This window comes from Ambystoma mexicanum, chromosome 3q (assembly GCF_040938575.1).
Source record: "Ambystoma mexicanum isolate Mex_15411 chromosome 3q, UKY_AmexF1_1, whole genome shotgun sequence".
NCBI lineage: Eukaryota > Metazoa > Chordata > Amphibia > Caudata > Ambystomatidae > Ambystoma > Ambystoma mexicanum.
The window spans coordinates 1,089,060,692-1,089,075,561 of NC_090926.1; the positions used below are offsets into that span (position 1 = coordinate 1,089,060,692).

The 14,870-nt window shown below is 45.3% G+C and overlaps 1 protein-coding gene across 2 annotated transcripts in view; it reads left to right on the forward strand.

The window, feature by feature from the left end:
• The window catches only part of LOC138447629 (E3 ubiquitin-protein ligase TRIM39-like), a 252,095-nt gene that overhangs the window by 145,820 nt on the left and 91,405 nt on the right, over window positions 1-14,870 (forward strand). The window lies entirely within an intron of this gene.

The window sequence follows — 14,870 nt, forward strand, 5'->3', positions numbered from 1 at the left end:
CTATTAAATATTGTTGATTTGTCTTTTCCTGCTCAGATTTGTGTATGTTCATAGGCAGAGCAATGCAACAGATGTGGCTTCAGAGTGTTTTTATCATCTAGATAATAAATCCAAATTATGTTGCGAAATTAAGACTGAAAACTGGAATGGATCTGCTTGATGATCATTCACATACTAAAATTTAATGATATGGTATCTTATTTTTAACTATTAAGTGAATATGTTGCATCCTCTCCTAGCCAACCATGACTGGAGTAATGTTATTTAATGTGAGCTGGTTTTATGTAATATCCTTATGCCATTTTGGTTGTTTTCACTGCTTGTGACTCTGCCAGAAAAGATTTTGTAGTTAGTTAGTCTGTGGTGTTGATGGGCGCAGGTCAGAAGTACTGAGTCCTGAGTGACCATTTGCTTGTTGTGGATTTGACCGTGACATTTGGGAGTTTGGCATGAAAAGTGGAGAGTCCAAAATCTGAAAGATTACAGAGCTTTGGTGAATAGACACTGCTCATGAGAAGTGTGATAGGAGTCAAACTGAGAGCTTAGCCATGGCTTTATTATTTTGGATCTGCTAATGGATAGGGATGTGGTAGCCTTGTATGGGGGAATTATGCATGTAATATAAAATGGTAGTAGATTTTAGAGGAGAGTGTGATAGTTTGAATGAGTAGAGGTACAAGTAGTGTTGGTAAAAATATATAATGTGTGCCATTTCAGAGCAGTTTATTGGCACATTCTGGGACTTAATTCGAACATTCTGTTAGATATTTGTGATAATATTCATTGTAAGTTGGTACCAAGCATTTTCCTATAATGAAAGATATTGCCTTCCATTGGGTTACAATTGACTCAAGCAGGTGTATAGTAGTTTGTGGTTTTGGTGCTGGACTTTACTTGGAGTTAAAGAGAGAGACATTTAGTTGTTTTCTGATGGTCAGTTGGTCTTCTATACTCAGCGGCTTCAGCAGAGAGTTCCAGAGTTTAGTTGCTAGGTGAAAGAAGGAAAATCCTCTGTGACAATTTGATTGATTTTATTGTGTCATTACTGTATCAAAGTATCCACAATGCTTTTCTTGACTCTTTGCCGTCTATGGAGTTGATATTCCACTTGTCCAAGGTAAATGCACACCTTGATAGTACCGTATGACACATTCCATGGACCTGTGTGTAAAAGTCAGCTAGGAAGTGATGGAACAGGTGAGCATTAACGTCTGAATCTAGTACAAAGTCTGTCGTGATCCAAGATTCCTTACAGTGGGAGTGGCCAGTGGGCAGGATCCATGGCATGGACACCAAGTCGTGTTTCACTGTAGATCATGGGCTCTGTTTGTGAACGGAAAGAAGTGAAAATGGAAGAATGCAAGGAAAAAGGACAGACGGAGGGGCAGCCGAAGTTGGAACCCTGCGGTAGCGAAGGGAGACAATGTGAGAGCCCGATCAGTGCGAAGCACAGAGAATGGGAAAAACAAAGTGTCTCTGGCTTCCTGGGGCTAACCAACATGCGGCTGACGGCGGCGAGACACCTGGAGGGAGACATGGTAACAGGAGACCCAAATGAGAGTGCCCCGACAGTACCCGCTCCCCTGTTTTCTACATATCCCTTGAACATCAGGACCAAGGGTAATAGTGCCGTTAAGGCTCCCGCGTCCCCTCCAGCTGCATACCACATGGTTCACCTTCCAACACAGCAGGAAACCACAACAGACATTAATGAAGCGAAGCAGTAACTTTTTCCCAGTTTCCCAACTATCACTCACCTTCCTTGTTGAGCTGCAGCGCTCCGTGAGCCTTGGCGGTGCCAGCTTGCTTGGAGACGGGGGTTACCCGTGGTTTTCCAGCATTGACGGGTGAGGCAATCTGGCAACCTTTGATCAAAGAGAAAGGGGGCGGGGCTTATGGGGTATTTTATAGAGAAACAGAACATAGTCTTCCTGATTAGTCCAGCCAACTCAAGCCCCTATATAAGGGTGAAATGAATGACGGACTGTGTGTGTCTTTCCCATTCTCTTGCAGAATATCGAAGAAGAGAGAGAGAGAGCTGCCCCTGAGATGCTCTGGGCATACAAAGACTAGCCGTCACTTTTTGAAGGCTCATCCTTACTACAGACAGAAGAAGAAAGCTATATTGGAACTCTGAGCTATATTATCATTTTTTTTTCCTGAATAAAGGCTGTTTTAGTTTCATATTCCTGGCTGCCTGCTTCCCCCTTTACAAGTTTGGTGGCAGCAGTGGGATATTGCAGCACACCATGGAGGGCATTATCAAAACCCTAGCCGAAGGACAACAGCAACTCCAACAAATCATCCAGGTCCAGTCTCACCAGGCACAGACGGACCGCCAAACTATCCAACAAGCCCTACAGCTGCAGGCAACTAATCAAGATGCACTGTAAAAAGCAACTGAGGCTGTGGCAACCAGTAGAGGTAACCCCATGGCTCCTACGGCAGTGCTACAAAAGTTCCAGACCGGCGAGGATCCGTGTTATTTCTTCACTAATTTTGAAAGAGTTGCTCGCAACGCTCAATGGCCCGTTGAAAAGTAGGGACACTTCATTGCCCCCCTGCTGACTGGAACCATGCAAGGCGCATATCAAGCAGCCAATCCAGCGGGGACACAGCATACGCAGAAATAAAGAGGACCATACTTGAACGTATGGGCATGGACGAAGAAGCGTATCAGATCAGGCTCAGGGAAACAAAGCTGAAGCCAGGGGAAACACTTTTGTACTATCGTATTGAAGATCTAACAGAAAAATGGCTAAAACCTTCCAGTAGTAGTATCCAAGACATGGTGGATAAAGTAAAACTGGAACAGTTCACACAGGCTCTACCCTCGCAGATGCAAAGATGGGTGAGGCAACACCACTGACCCACGTTGGCGGAAGCCATTGACATCGCGTCCGCCTTTCAAAAAGCGGGATCAGTCCGCGTGCCTACCACTGAGCTCCCATTACCAAGAAGCTCAACCCTAAAAACCCAGGGAACAGTAGAACAAAGGCCGCTACAAATGGAATCCAAGGCCATGCCATGGCCAACAATAGGCCGACAGCCTCAATGATTTGACTGTGGGGAATGGGGGCATATAGCGAGGTTCTGCCCCAAGAAACCTAGACCTGCCCATCCAATGGAAATCAGATTTGTTCAAGGAAGAGAGTATCGGAGGAGCCGAGAACCCTACTTCTTAGACGTAGGTGTGGATAGAACTCCCCGACAGGCCCTCCTTGACAGCAGAAGTGAACAAACAGCAGTCAGACTGGAAGTAAGTGGGGAAGGGGTTGGGTTAGAAACCCCAATACCTATAAAGTGTGTGCATGGTGACACTGAGACGTATCCAGCCAAAGAAGTTACAATAGAGGTGAAAGGGGTAGAGTCTAAGATGAAGGTTGCCATTATGCCCCATTTGCCAACGCTGGTACTCCTGGGGACCAACCTTCCCTCCTGTCAGGATTGTGTAAAGGATGCAGAATGGTTGAAAATAGCTCCTTTTTCACTAATAGTTCTAAAAACGCCCTTTACAACCCCCCCAAGAAAAGTGGAAGCGAAGTAAGCAGGGGAAAAAAAGAATGGGCAGAAGAAAATAAATTCACGGGGGTCATAGACTGGTTACCAGACGATAAACAACCTACTTTTCAAAGTGAATTAGGCACCGACACCACATTAAGAACTGCCTGGGAACAGGCCATTGCCCATCCAGAGAAGGGTACGACCTATCCATGGTTTAAGCATTCAAAAGGTCTATTGTATCGGGCACCTAAAGATAGAGGAAACCTAGAGGTAGAACAAATGTTGGTACCTCTGAGCTTCAGGTCAACTATCTTGAAATTAGCACATGATGAGACAACAGGTGGACATTTGGCAAGGGAAAAAACTCAAGAAAAAGTGTTGAAAAGATTTTATTGGCCAGGAGTTTTTTTCAGGATGTAGCAAAGTATTGTGAAGAATATGTTGTCTGCCAGAAAACCAACCCCCGAATGCCTCCCAAAGCGCCGTTGCAACCTTTGCCTCTAATAAAGGAACCTTTTTCCCGAATAGGCATGGATATCGTGTGTACATTAGAACCTAACAGCCATGGCCACCAATATATCCTAGCCATTGTGGACTACGCAACAAGGTACCCTGAAGCCTTTCCCATGAGAGGAACAAGTGCAACACAGGTCTGTAACCTACTGGTACCTTCTTTTTTGTCAGGTGGGACTACCCGCTGAAATAATTACTGACCAAGGAAGACATTTTGTATCTAGGGTGATGAGGAGGATATGTCAACAACTAAACCTACGACAGAACCGCACAACGGTCTACCATACACAGACAGATGGTCTGGTCGAACGGTATAATAAGACCATTAAGCAGATGTTAAAGTAGGTGACTGAACCCACGGGTGGTAAATGGGACAGAGTACTACCGTGGGTACTCATGGTATTAAGAGACACCCCACAGTCCTCCACCAGATTCTCCCCGTTTGAACTGTTCAGACACAAACCTTGAACAGTGCTTGAGATAGCTCAAAGAGAATGGGAAGACCAGGAGGAAGAGACCCAACTTACTGACTATGTTATACATCTTCGGGACAACCTATCCAACCTAAGAGAATTGGCCAGGGAAAATCTCGGGTGATCCCAATTGACTCAAGAAAAGCACTACAATCGCACTACCGGGGTACGAACCTTCCAGAAAGGAGATAAGGTACTGGTGTTATTGCCCACATCGTACAATAAAATGTTGGCCCAGTGGAGGGGTCCATATACAGTGGTAGCAGTGCTTGGATCTGTAAATTACTTAATAGAACAACCCGACAGGAGGGAAAAAAACAAGAACTATCACGTCAATCTACTGAAGGAATGGAAAGAGTCCAGTAAAACTCTGATGGCGATGAATGCTGTGATTCAGGACATACAGAACAGCGGGCAGAACTCCAGATGGTTCACTGGGGTCCTGAATTAACGGAAGAGAAAAAAAAAAAAAATTAATGGATTTGCTTACACCTTTAGGTGATGTTTTCTCTTTTTACCCTGCTAGGACATCACTGGTAGAACATCAAATTGAGACACTACCAAACCAGTTTATCAGAATAAGACCCTACCGGCTTCCAGAAACCAAAAGGGCAGCAGTTCAGGCAGAAGTTGAAGATATGTTGAAAGAAATTGGGAGTAATAGAAAAATCAACAAGTCACTGGTCCTCCCTGATAGTGCTGGTGCCCAAACCGGATGGCAGCACCCAGTTTTGTTTGGACTATCGAAAACTTAATGACATCTCCAACTACCAAGCCTATCCTATGCCTCGTATAGACGAACTATTGGAACGGCTTGGAGTAGCACAATATCTTACCACCATAGACCTCACCAAGGGCTACTGGCAGATAGCATTGAGGAAAGAAGACAAGATCAAAACCGCTTTCTCCACCCCATCGGGGTTGTACCAATTTACTGTCTTGCCTTTCGGTCTTCACAGTGCTCCAGTCACTTTTCAGGCATTGATGAACCAAGTTCTGGCATCTCATAGTGATTATTGTTCGGCCTACTTAGATGACATAATAGTGTTCAGCAATAGCTGGGAAGAACACCTTGAACATCTGGGAAAAGTCATAAAAGAGTTGGACACAGCAGGCTTGAAAATCAATCCAAGAAAAAAGACCATTGGAGTCCAACAGACACAGTATCTGGGATATCTGGTTGGAGGTGGGAAGATTCAACCACAACTGGACAAAGTTGAAGCCATTTTGAAACTACCAATGCCAAGCAACCAGAAACAGATCTGGGCTTTTTTGGGTTTTGTGGGCTCTTATAGGAGGTTTATTTCTATGTTTTCTTCAGTTGCAGCCCCCTTGACGGAAGCTCTGAAAAGTACCTACAATAAAAACATCCACTCTGACAAAGAAGCTCTTGGGGCATTTAATCACTTAAAAAATTCTATCTCAGTCCTTCCAGTTCTGTGTTGTCCAGACTTCAAGAAAGAATTCTACCTACAAACAGACACCTCTGGTTCCGGGTTAGGTGCAGTATTCTCACAGGAAGTGGAAGAGGTCCTATAGCCTATTGCCTTTATTAGTCGAAAAACTCCTACCCCACGAGGAATCCTACTCAACCTTGCAGAAAGAGTGTCTGGCAATCAAATGGGCCCTGGAAACACTGTGATATTATCTATTAGGCCGGACATTCACTGTATTCACGGACCATGCCCCGTTACAGGGGTTGGCTGTACAAAAAGATTCTAAACAACGTGTTTTGAGGTGGTTCCTCACTTTACAAGCTTTTTGCTTCAAAACGGTGCATAAGCCCGCGTCTTTCCAGGTGGTCCCGGATTATCTTTCCAGGAGCATTGATCGACCTGAATGGCTGAAGTCTTCAGGGGGGGGTTGTGAATGGAAATAAGTGAACATGGAGGAGTGCTAGAGAAAAAGGACAGACGGAGGGGCTGCCGAAGTTGGAACACCGCGGTAGCGAAGGGAGACAATGTGAGAGCCCACTCAGTGCAAAACACAGAGAGTGGGAAAAACAACGATGTCTCTGGCTTCCTGGGGCTAACCAACATGCGGCTGACGGCAGCGAGACACCTGGAGACGAGGTCACAGGAGACCCGAATGAGAGTGCCCCGGCAGTACCGCTCCCCTGTTTTCTACATATCCCTTGAACATCTTTCCCAACAAACAAGAAGACAGGACCAAGGGTAACAGTGCCGTACACGCTCCCGCGTCCCCTCCAGCTGCATACGACGCGGTTCACCTTCCAACACAGCAGGAAACACAACAGACATTAACAAAGTAGTAACTTTTTCCCAGTTTCCCAACTATCACTCACCTTCCTTGTTGAGCTGCAGCGCTCCGAGAGCCTTGGAGGTGCCGGCTTGCTTGTAGACGGGGGTTCACCGCGGTTTTCCAGCATTGACAGTTCAGACAATCTGGCAACCTTCGATCAAGGAGAAAGGGGGGGCTTATGGGGGTATTTATAGAGAAACAGAACATAGTCTTCCTGATTGGTCCAGCCGACTCCAGCCCCTATATAAGGGTGAAACGAATGACGGACTGTGTGTGTTTTTCCCGTTCTCTTGCAGAATATCGAAGAGGAGAGAGAGAGAGAGCTACCCCTGAGATGCTCTGGGCACACGAAGACTAGTCGTCACTTTTTTAAGGCTCATCCTTACTACAGACAGAAGAAGAAAGCTATATTGGAACTCTGAGCTATATTATAATTGTTTTCCCCAAATAAAGGCTGTTTTAGTTTCATATCCCTGGCTTCCTGCTTCCTCCTTTACACTGTTGTTGAGTTGAGCTGAAGTCTGTTTGTGGTTGTCCAAGAGACCACACGTGCAAGCCATGTGCTGTGGTCTGATGTGCCAATTGCTGGGACCTTTGTGAATGTTTGAACAATGTGTGTGTGTGAGTAGTTGAAGCATTGGATGCCTTGGTAGTTAATAAGATCTGGTATCAGGATATTATATATTTATATTTGTGGTTATATATGTATTTGTATTTATTTCTACAACATGGGTGTTAATATCATCAGAAATGACTTACAATAACACATTTATGGATGGTAGAATCATTCCTATGAAGCGTGCATGTACAATGAGAACAGGTGGTGAGGTGGGGTGTAAAAAAGTGGGACATATGAGTGATAAAAGAAAAAGAAACAAATACATAGGAAAACAGGTGACTTACAAATGTAACTTTAACCTAAAAGGGCAAGTCCCTCAAACTAAAGAGGAGTTCTATAAAGCCACACAAAATTACATTATTTAGTGTCACTGGAAGGAGTGGTGGGACTAGGTATGGAGGATGGCACTAGGACAGGTGGAGCTCCATCTTTTGCAAGTGATGGAAGTTTAAGCCAATCTTTCAAGATATCCACAGTTGGGCTGGCATTGATTGTGAGAGGTAGTGGGTCCAGTGGAGCAGGATGAGTAGTGAGGAAGAGCAGAAACAAGAGGAAGCACAAGGAGGGTATTGGACAGTGAGTTTAAGTATAGCGAAGGATCAGGGGGACCACAGATAGTCCAAGACAATGGATAGTATTGTAGAGTAGGCGAAGGGGACATACAAGTGAGCATGGAGCCGGTAGGTAGAAATGGGTGAGCTGTGTCAAGCTGTGCTTCACAATGGTGCAGAATACCTGTTTTTGAGGTCTTTGCCTTCTTCTTATTAGATTCCAGGCTGCTCTGTAGTGGTGGAACAGAGTGCAGTGCAGGCGGCCATGCCCGCACCTCTCCCCAAGAGTAGTAAAGGAGATTGGTGGCACTTGCCTCCCCACACCATGGGACAGTCTCTCAGCAATTGACGGGGTGTAGGGACAGTGCAAGCACTGTGCTGAGAGACCTTGATGGTCTTGTCCAGAGCAAAGGAGATCACCAGACCACCGATCAGCAGGCATGGAGGCAGGGCTAGGAACCACAGGGAAAAGGCTGGAACCACAGGGAAGGAGAGCGCAGCAAGAAAGAGAACACAAGAATGGTCAGGGAAAGGAAAGGGAAAACCATGTAACTGGAAGCACTTGCAGTAAGGGGGGCACAAGCAAGGAAGCCGGAAATTGGAATGGAGGTATCAGAATTAGGCCAGGAAGACACAGCGCGATCGAGAAACTGCTAGAACTAATCGCGTTGAGACCCAGAGACTATGTGGATAGTTTTATCTGGACACTGCCACCAGAACGAGGTTCAGTATTGGTGGGGGTGTCCATTGTCATAGAAACGGCCACAATAACATGCACACTGATGTATGTAGTGGCATCCGCCAGGGAAGATGGAGGCAAGATGACAGCACCCCATCCCTCTTCTACTTGCCGGGAACTCCCGTCTGGTAAATGCTTTAGGCTGACTCCCGACATAATCGAGACCCTGCTGGCAGTCCCCAACACCATTGTGGGTAAAGCTGTTAGCCCTCTATGCTTCTAGGTAAGCGTTTGGTGTGGGGGTGGCTTGCGTGATAGGGGTTGTAGAGCCTGCGGGTAGCAAAGTTGAGGACTTTGTCTAGAGGGAGGAGGAGTAGTGGCCAAATCCAAATAGTAGGATTCAGCAGTAGCAAGATTTGTTGTGTACGATGATGGAGAATTTCTGTAGAGTGATTAGTCAGAAAAGGACACTTTTTCCAAATGTTGAGGAGGTGTATACGTGCAACAGAGGCAGTGGTAGTGATGAATTGCATCAGTCAGAGGTAGGTATCGAAGAGCAACCCAAGTTTGCGAGCCTTGGACGAGGGAGCGAGGTATAAGTCAATTGCTGATTGCATATAAATACTGAATGAGAAAATGCCAAAGTTTATTTTGGGGCTTTTGTAGCAATTATATGTGGGAGGTGGGTTAGGGTAGTTACTTATGTAAGGGGACTATGAGTTGGCTGCAAGGGGTCTCTCCCGGCATGTAATTGGGCCAAAGAGAAAAAATAAATCGACTTTTTTGCATTCTGTATTTTGTTTACTCAGTAATCGCACAGGTCCAGGAGCAAGAGAGTCCTGTAGGAAGTAGAGGGGAGTGCAGGGATGACAGGAAGAGGGCCATGAGCCATTTGAAGTGATGCCAGTGCGTGAGAAAATAGACAATTCAGTTTGTCTGGGGTCGTACACAGTATCGAGTGTTCAGAAATGGTCTCTAAAACGTAACCTATAAAGATTATTCTGAGTTCCAAGAGTGGAATAAGCTGGCAGGTTTCCTGCATGGAAGGGCTGGACATGGGGTTGTGATATTCACCATGTGTGAGGGGAGGTGCAGACTGATACTGAAGATAAGGGTGCTAATGATGGAGGTACAAGTGTGATTGTGGGTCTAGGCAAGAAAGGGAGGAATGAGATGGTGTTAATTGCAGCATTAGGTTTGAAGGAGAGGAGGGTGCTGTGGAAGAAGGATATGGCAGGGGAAATAGGGTCGAGGGCTGGGACAGCGGTCTTTGTGTAGAGAGGGAACCCAGGATTTCACTGTGTCACCTCTCCTTGGCAGTGCATGCACTTATCAATAATCACACACTCATCCTCAGTTGAAATGGCTTTCAGCGGTAAATCCAGCATTGCAGGACCAAAGCTCTTCTTACATTGGGGCATGCATCAGGGTCAGTGTGGGTATGTGACTTCCAAAAGCAGATACAACATCAGTGTTAAAGACAATTGTTCAAATTGAGGTTTGGTGGTGGTTGGCGTCAGTGTGGGGGTCAGTGTGGAACAAGTGGGGTGTGCAGCGATGAGCAAGCATGAGCAGCAGTCTGTCAGGGTTGGGGGTAACGATGGGGTCTCAAATGTAGGGTTAGGGTTATAGTGAACATCACTCCCATGATGCTATTTAACTGCATGCAATAGTAGGCTGGTTATATACCTCCATGATCTCCACCATCCTATGCAATCAGTCCTTTATTGTGCAACCTTGATGCCTAGGAATTATGAAGCTCCTCCTTAACACTGCCAACTCTCAAGCCGTAGCTGCATGTGTCGGGACCAGGCACTTGGGCAGCCCAGGTGACAAGGGCGGGGCTCTGGTACATTCCGATATTCTGAAAGAAACAAAAGCTAAGACAACTGTAAGACTGATATAAAGCAGTATAAGACAACATTTAGAAAAACCTGTATCTGTAGATGATATGGCCAGTGTTTCGTTAAAATTAATTCAGTTGCAACTAAATCACCTATTTACAAAATCGCAAAATCATCTTTCATTACCAATTGTGTCAATGTCTTTTACATCTCTGGATACAGTAGGTTTTCCTCTTCTGTCGGTCAGTTTTGATCGGTGAACACTACTAATGCACTATACTTAGCTTTCAGCATACATTGAAACTCACTATACAGTACCTAAAATCCAGATTTTCCTCATCGCTGCAATCCACGTACATCATGAAATCTCACGTTTACTCTACGGTTTACCTTCCTCCAAAATCCCCCAACATCACAAACAGTATCCATTACACTCTTTGGCATCAGATACACTGGTTTGAAGTATACAACACCACTTTCCATTTAGTAGAATCCCTGAGCTGATCATCCGACACTCTGTGCTCCAGAGCTGGTGTTCCATCTTCATTGGGTGTGTGTTCACGATCCCATTACATGGTGGTCTACGGAAGGATATTAAAGATATTAAGAGATGGTGCATATTCTAAGATACAGTGATACACAAAATACAATACGTCCGTGCACCTTCCGCACCTATCATTTTTAGTACACCATAGGACCTCCATCATGGGAAAGTTTCAAAACTCCTCTTATGCTTGCATGACATCGCCACCTTTAAAGTCCCACTTAAGGGTCGAGTGCAAGACTTCCTTCTCTGAAGGTACCACTGACCAGGGCAGTAAGTTAGTGGGTGTTTCTGTAAAAAAAAATATAAGCATATAAGATGTTGCATTTCAGTGCGAGAAATAAAGACAGAGAAGTTGTACAGTACAGTGCCATACACTATACTTCAAACATACTGCATTCTATTCCAAGAAGCTTTATATTATATCAGTATCATACATGTTTATAGTTTGAGTTTCGCCTCAGGGCAATGGGGTATTGTACAGGTCATAGAACAAAACATTGGTACCCAAGATTTACGAGTCATCAATAAACATTACTAACAATTATCACAGTGCAATATACGGATGAGGTGTGCACAAGATAGACAGAATCTAAGTTTCACCAAACGGTTGGAGAAGCCAGGTCTTCAGTTCTTTCCTAAACTGAAGAAGACTTGGAGCGCTCCAGATTACCACTGGGTTGGAGTTCTAGAGCACCAATGAATAGCATGAGAAGGACTATTTCCTAGTTTTCTCACTGAATGGCCAGTCTAGGTTCAAGTCTGGTCATGGTCTTATTGTGAGATGACTGTGTGCCACCAGACAATTTTAGCTTGCCCATCCAGTAGTTGGCCATATTGGCAGAGATTGCCATGTGGGTGAGGCAGGTGGTTTTAAACCAGATTCTCGCCAGGATGCTGTGCCAGTGTAATTCATGGCAGATCGGGTGAGAGGGAACATTTCCTAGAGCTAAAGATGAGGTGAGCCATGGCATGGTGGTCAATTTTTGGCAGGGGGGCATGTGAGCAACCGGGAACTCTGGAATGAGGACGTCCGCCCATCAATATGCAAGATCTCTAGGGCCTGCACCACTGTTCGGAAGTCATGAGGCAGGAGGAAGGGCTTGATCTTGTAAGTAGAGAGATACCTCATTGTTTGTGTTTTTATGCGATATGTTATTGCAAGGATAGGTTACTATCCATGATGAGTCATCAGAATGTTGCAGAACGGGTGAGCTGATGATGGAACCCATCTAATCACATTTAGTCCATCCACTTTTGAGTGGATGACTGCTTGGAGATGTGGTCAGGAAGTATGAATTCAGTCTTCATCAACCTTTAAGCAGTCACCCATTTGTGATTGCTTGCAAAGCATATGCGATGGTGAGCAAGATTTCATGGCTCTTTAATATTTAGGCACAACTGTGTATTCTCTGCATACTGGTGTATAACAATGTTGGGGTGTCCAGTGCTTCCATACAGGTTAAAGATGATCGGGGAGAGTATGGAGCCCTGTGCGATCCTACCGGTGATGGGGTGCCTTTTCAGACATGAAGAAGCCCATATGGACAGATTTGTGTCTGCCAGATAGGTAAAATGTGAACCGTTACAGAACGGTTCTAGAGAACCCCATCTTATGTGCAAGCTGGGTGAGTAGTGTGTGGTGGTTGACAGTGTCAAACACCCCCAAAAGGTCTAGGAGGAATAGCAGGCACAAGTCCACATTGTTGATTATCTACAGGGTGCCAACGACCACATCGATGGTGGCGGTTTCAGTGCTGACACTGGGGTAGACCCAGATTTATAATCCCTGAGCATACTGAGTTGCTCAATTTCTGTAAATTGTTGACTACAATCTAGACAACACTTTGTCGCTAAATAGAATGCTTCTGATCCACTGGTAGTCTGCTTGGTCTTCTGGTGATGCTGGGCTTTTCTGGAATTAGCACATAAGGCCCCCTGTAAGAATTTCCCAGAATGTACCCTCCAAGAGGGAAGCATTGATTATCTTCAGAAGATCATTAAGAGCGGGACCAGGAAATTTGTATGGATGGTGGCTCACAGAAGTTTGTAGGTGTATGCAGTTGGTTTTAAGGATGCAAGCATGCACAAGAGGGCCTCGGGTGTGAGGGGAAAAAAGTTGGCACAGGGTTTAATTTGTTAATAAAGTACTTATTGATAGACTCACGTTGCTCCTACAATTCTGGTACCTCTGGTGTGGAGTTCGAGCAGTGTTAGACTGATGTGAAAAGGACTTTGATCCTTCCTTAATAGAGGATGTTGTAGTGGATGTGCAATAAACATCCTTGCCTTTGGATATCCGGGTCTGCCATTGACATAAGGCCTTGAGGGATAGTGAACCCCTGGTTTGTGTGCCTTGTGCCAGCATTTCCCAAGAGCCCTAATAGCCTGTTTGTTAATGGAGAGCTCTTGAGTATACCTGGGATGGACGCTTTGGTTCTTTAGGTATCTGAACATGGTTAAGGAGGGGAGGTGTGTTGTATCTTGTTGTGCTGGATGGATGGATGCAAGCTGGTCTAGAATGCATGATGTCAGAGCGAGAGTTGACAAGGAGAGAATGTTGCTGTGACCATGGGAGAGTGTTAGGAAACAGGTGTTACATACTCAGGCAGTTGGAGGTACGCTTATCTGTGCAAGCTAAGTTTAACTGGAATAAAGGACTTACTTATAACTTACCTGAAGTGACTGATGATCTTTCGTTACAACACTGGCGACGACTTGGTCTTCCAGCAGACCAAGGAAATGTACTGAGGTGTGCAGGGAACTTGATCTGGGCAAGGAAGAAGTACACCTAGTAAGCTGCTGCGGCGGGTGGTGGGATCCAGAATGCACAGATCGACTACCCATAAAAGTAAAGTACCATCACCCAGGGTGAAAGGAATGGTGTTTTGCTGGAAGGATGCCATTGGTGGCATCCAGAGACTTAGGTGAACACGCCTCTTCCAGGGCAAGATTGGTTGGCAGACTGGCAAAGGAAATAATGATTGGAATAATGCCAGTAACCCAGGGTTAAAGCAAGAAGGGTGCTGTTTTGCTGTCATACCTAGGGGCGCCTACGTAGTGTGTGGAAGGAAAAAATGCAGGCGAGCCAAAGAAAGGGTGGAGTAAAATGGCTCTTGAGCCATTCAAGCCAGCCTGCACCAGTATGGGGGTTTGAAGGAGCTCGAGAAAATATGAATCGGGAGCAACCTACAGGAGCCTGGAAGGTTGTTTTTGCATGGGCAATGGTGAAAACAGGCCTCATTCGAGAACATTTGTTTGGGCACAGGGAGAAGAGGAGCAGATGGTTAATGGCGCTGTACCGACTACCTTGTGATAGGCTGACGTTGGCCAATGCAAGCACTGACCAGAGTGCGATGAGGAAGAGTGCCGGTGCTCTCTGCTCAGAGTCTCCAAAGTCAGAATGGTGACGTTGGCGTTCGAAGGCCAACTTTGCTTTGGAAGAAAGATCTCAGTGGTGCTTTCACGTTCACATGCGTGATGTGGCCGAGTGAGGAACCTGACTACCTAAGTCGCAGCTGCCAGAGCGAAAAGGAATAAGTGGCCAGATCGCAGCGCTGTGTAGTGCTTGAAGAATGAGTACTATATTGCAAATGAGACTGGATCTTCCATAAATATTTTTTGGTAATATTACCAAACATTCAAAGGAAAGTTTGGATAATGCATTATATCATGCATGATGTGTAGGAATACCATTGCTCCACAACACTGGACTTTTAGGTATGTGCTAAGCAGTTTTGCAGGGGATCTGCAGATTGGAAGGAGCAAATCAATTGTAAGAAAATGGATGTAAATCCAAAAATGCTGTGTTATGAATTGGCGATGTATTTCTAAGTACATGTGGTTTTGAATTTTTTATGTGTTTAATATTAGAAACCAAC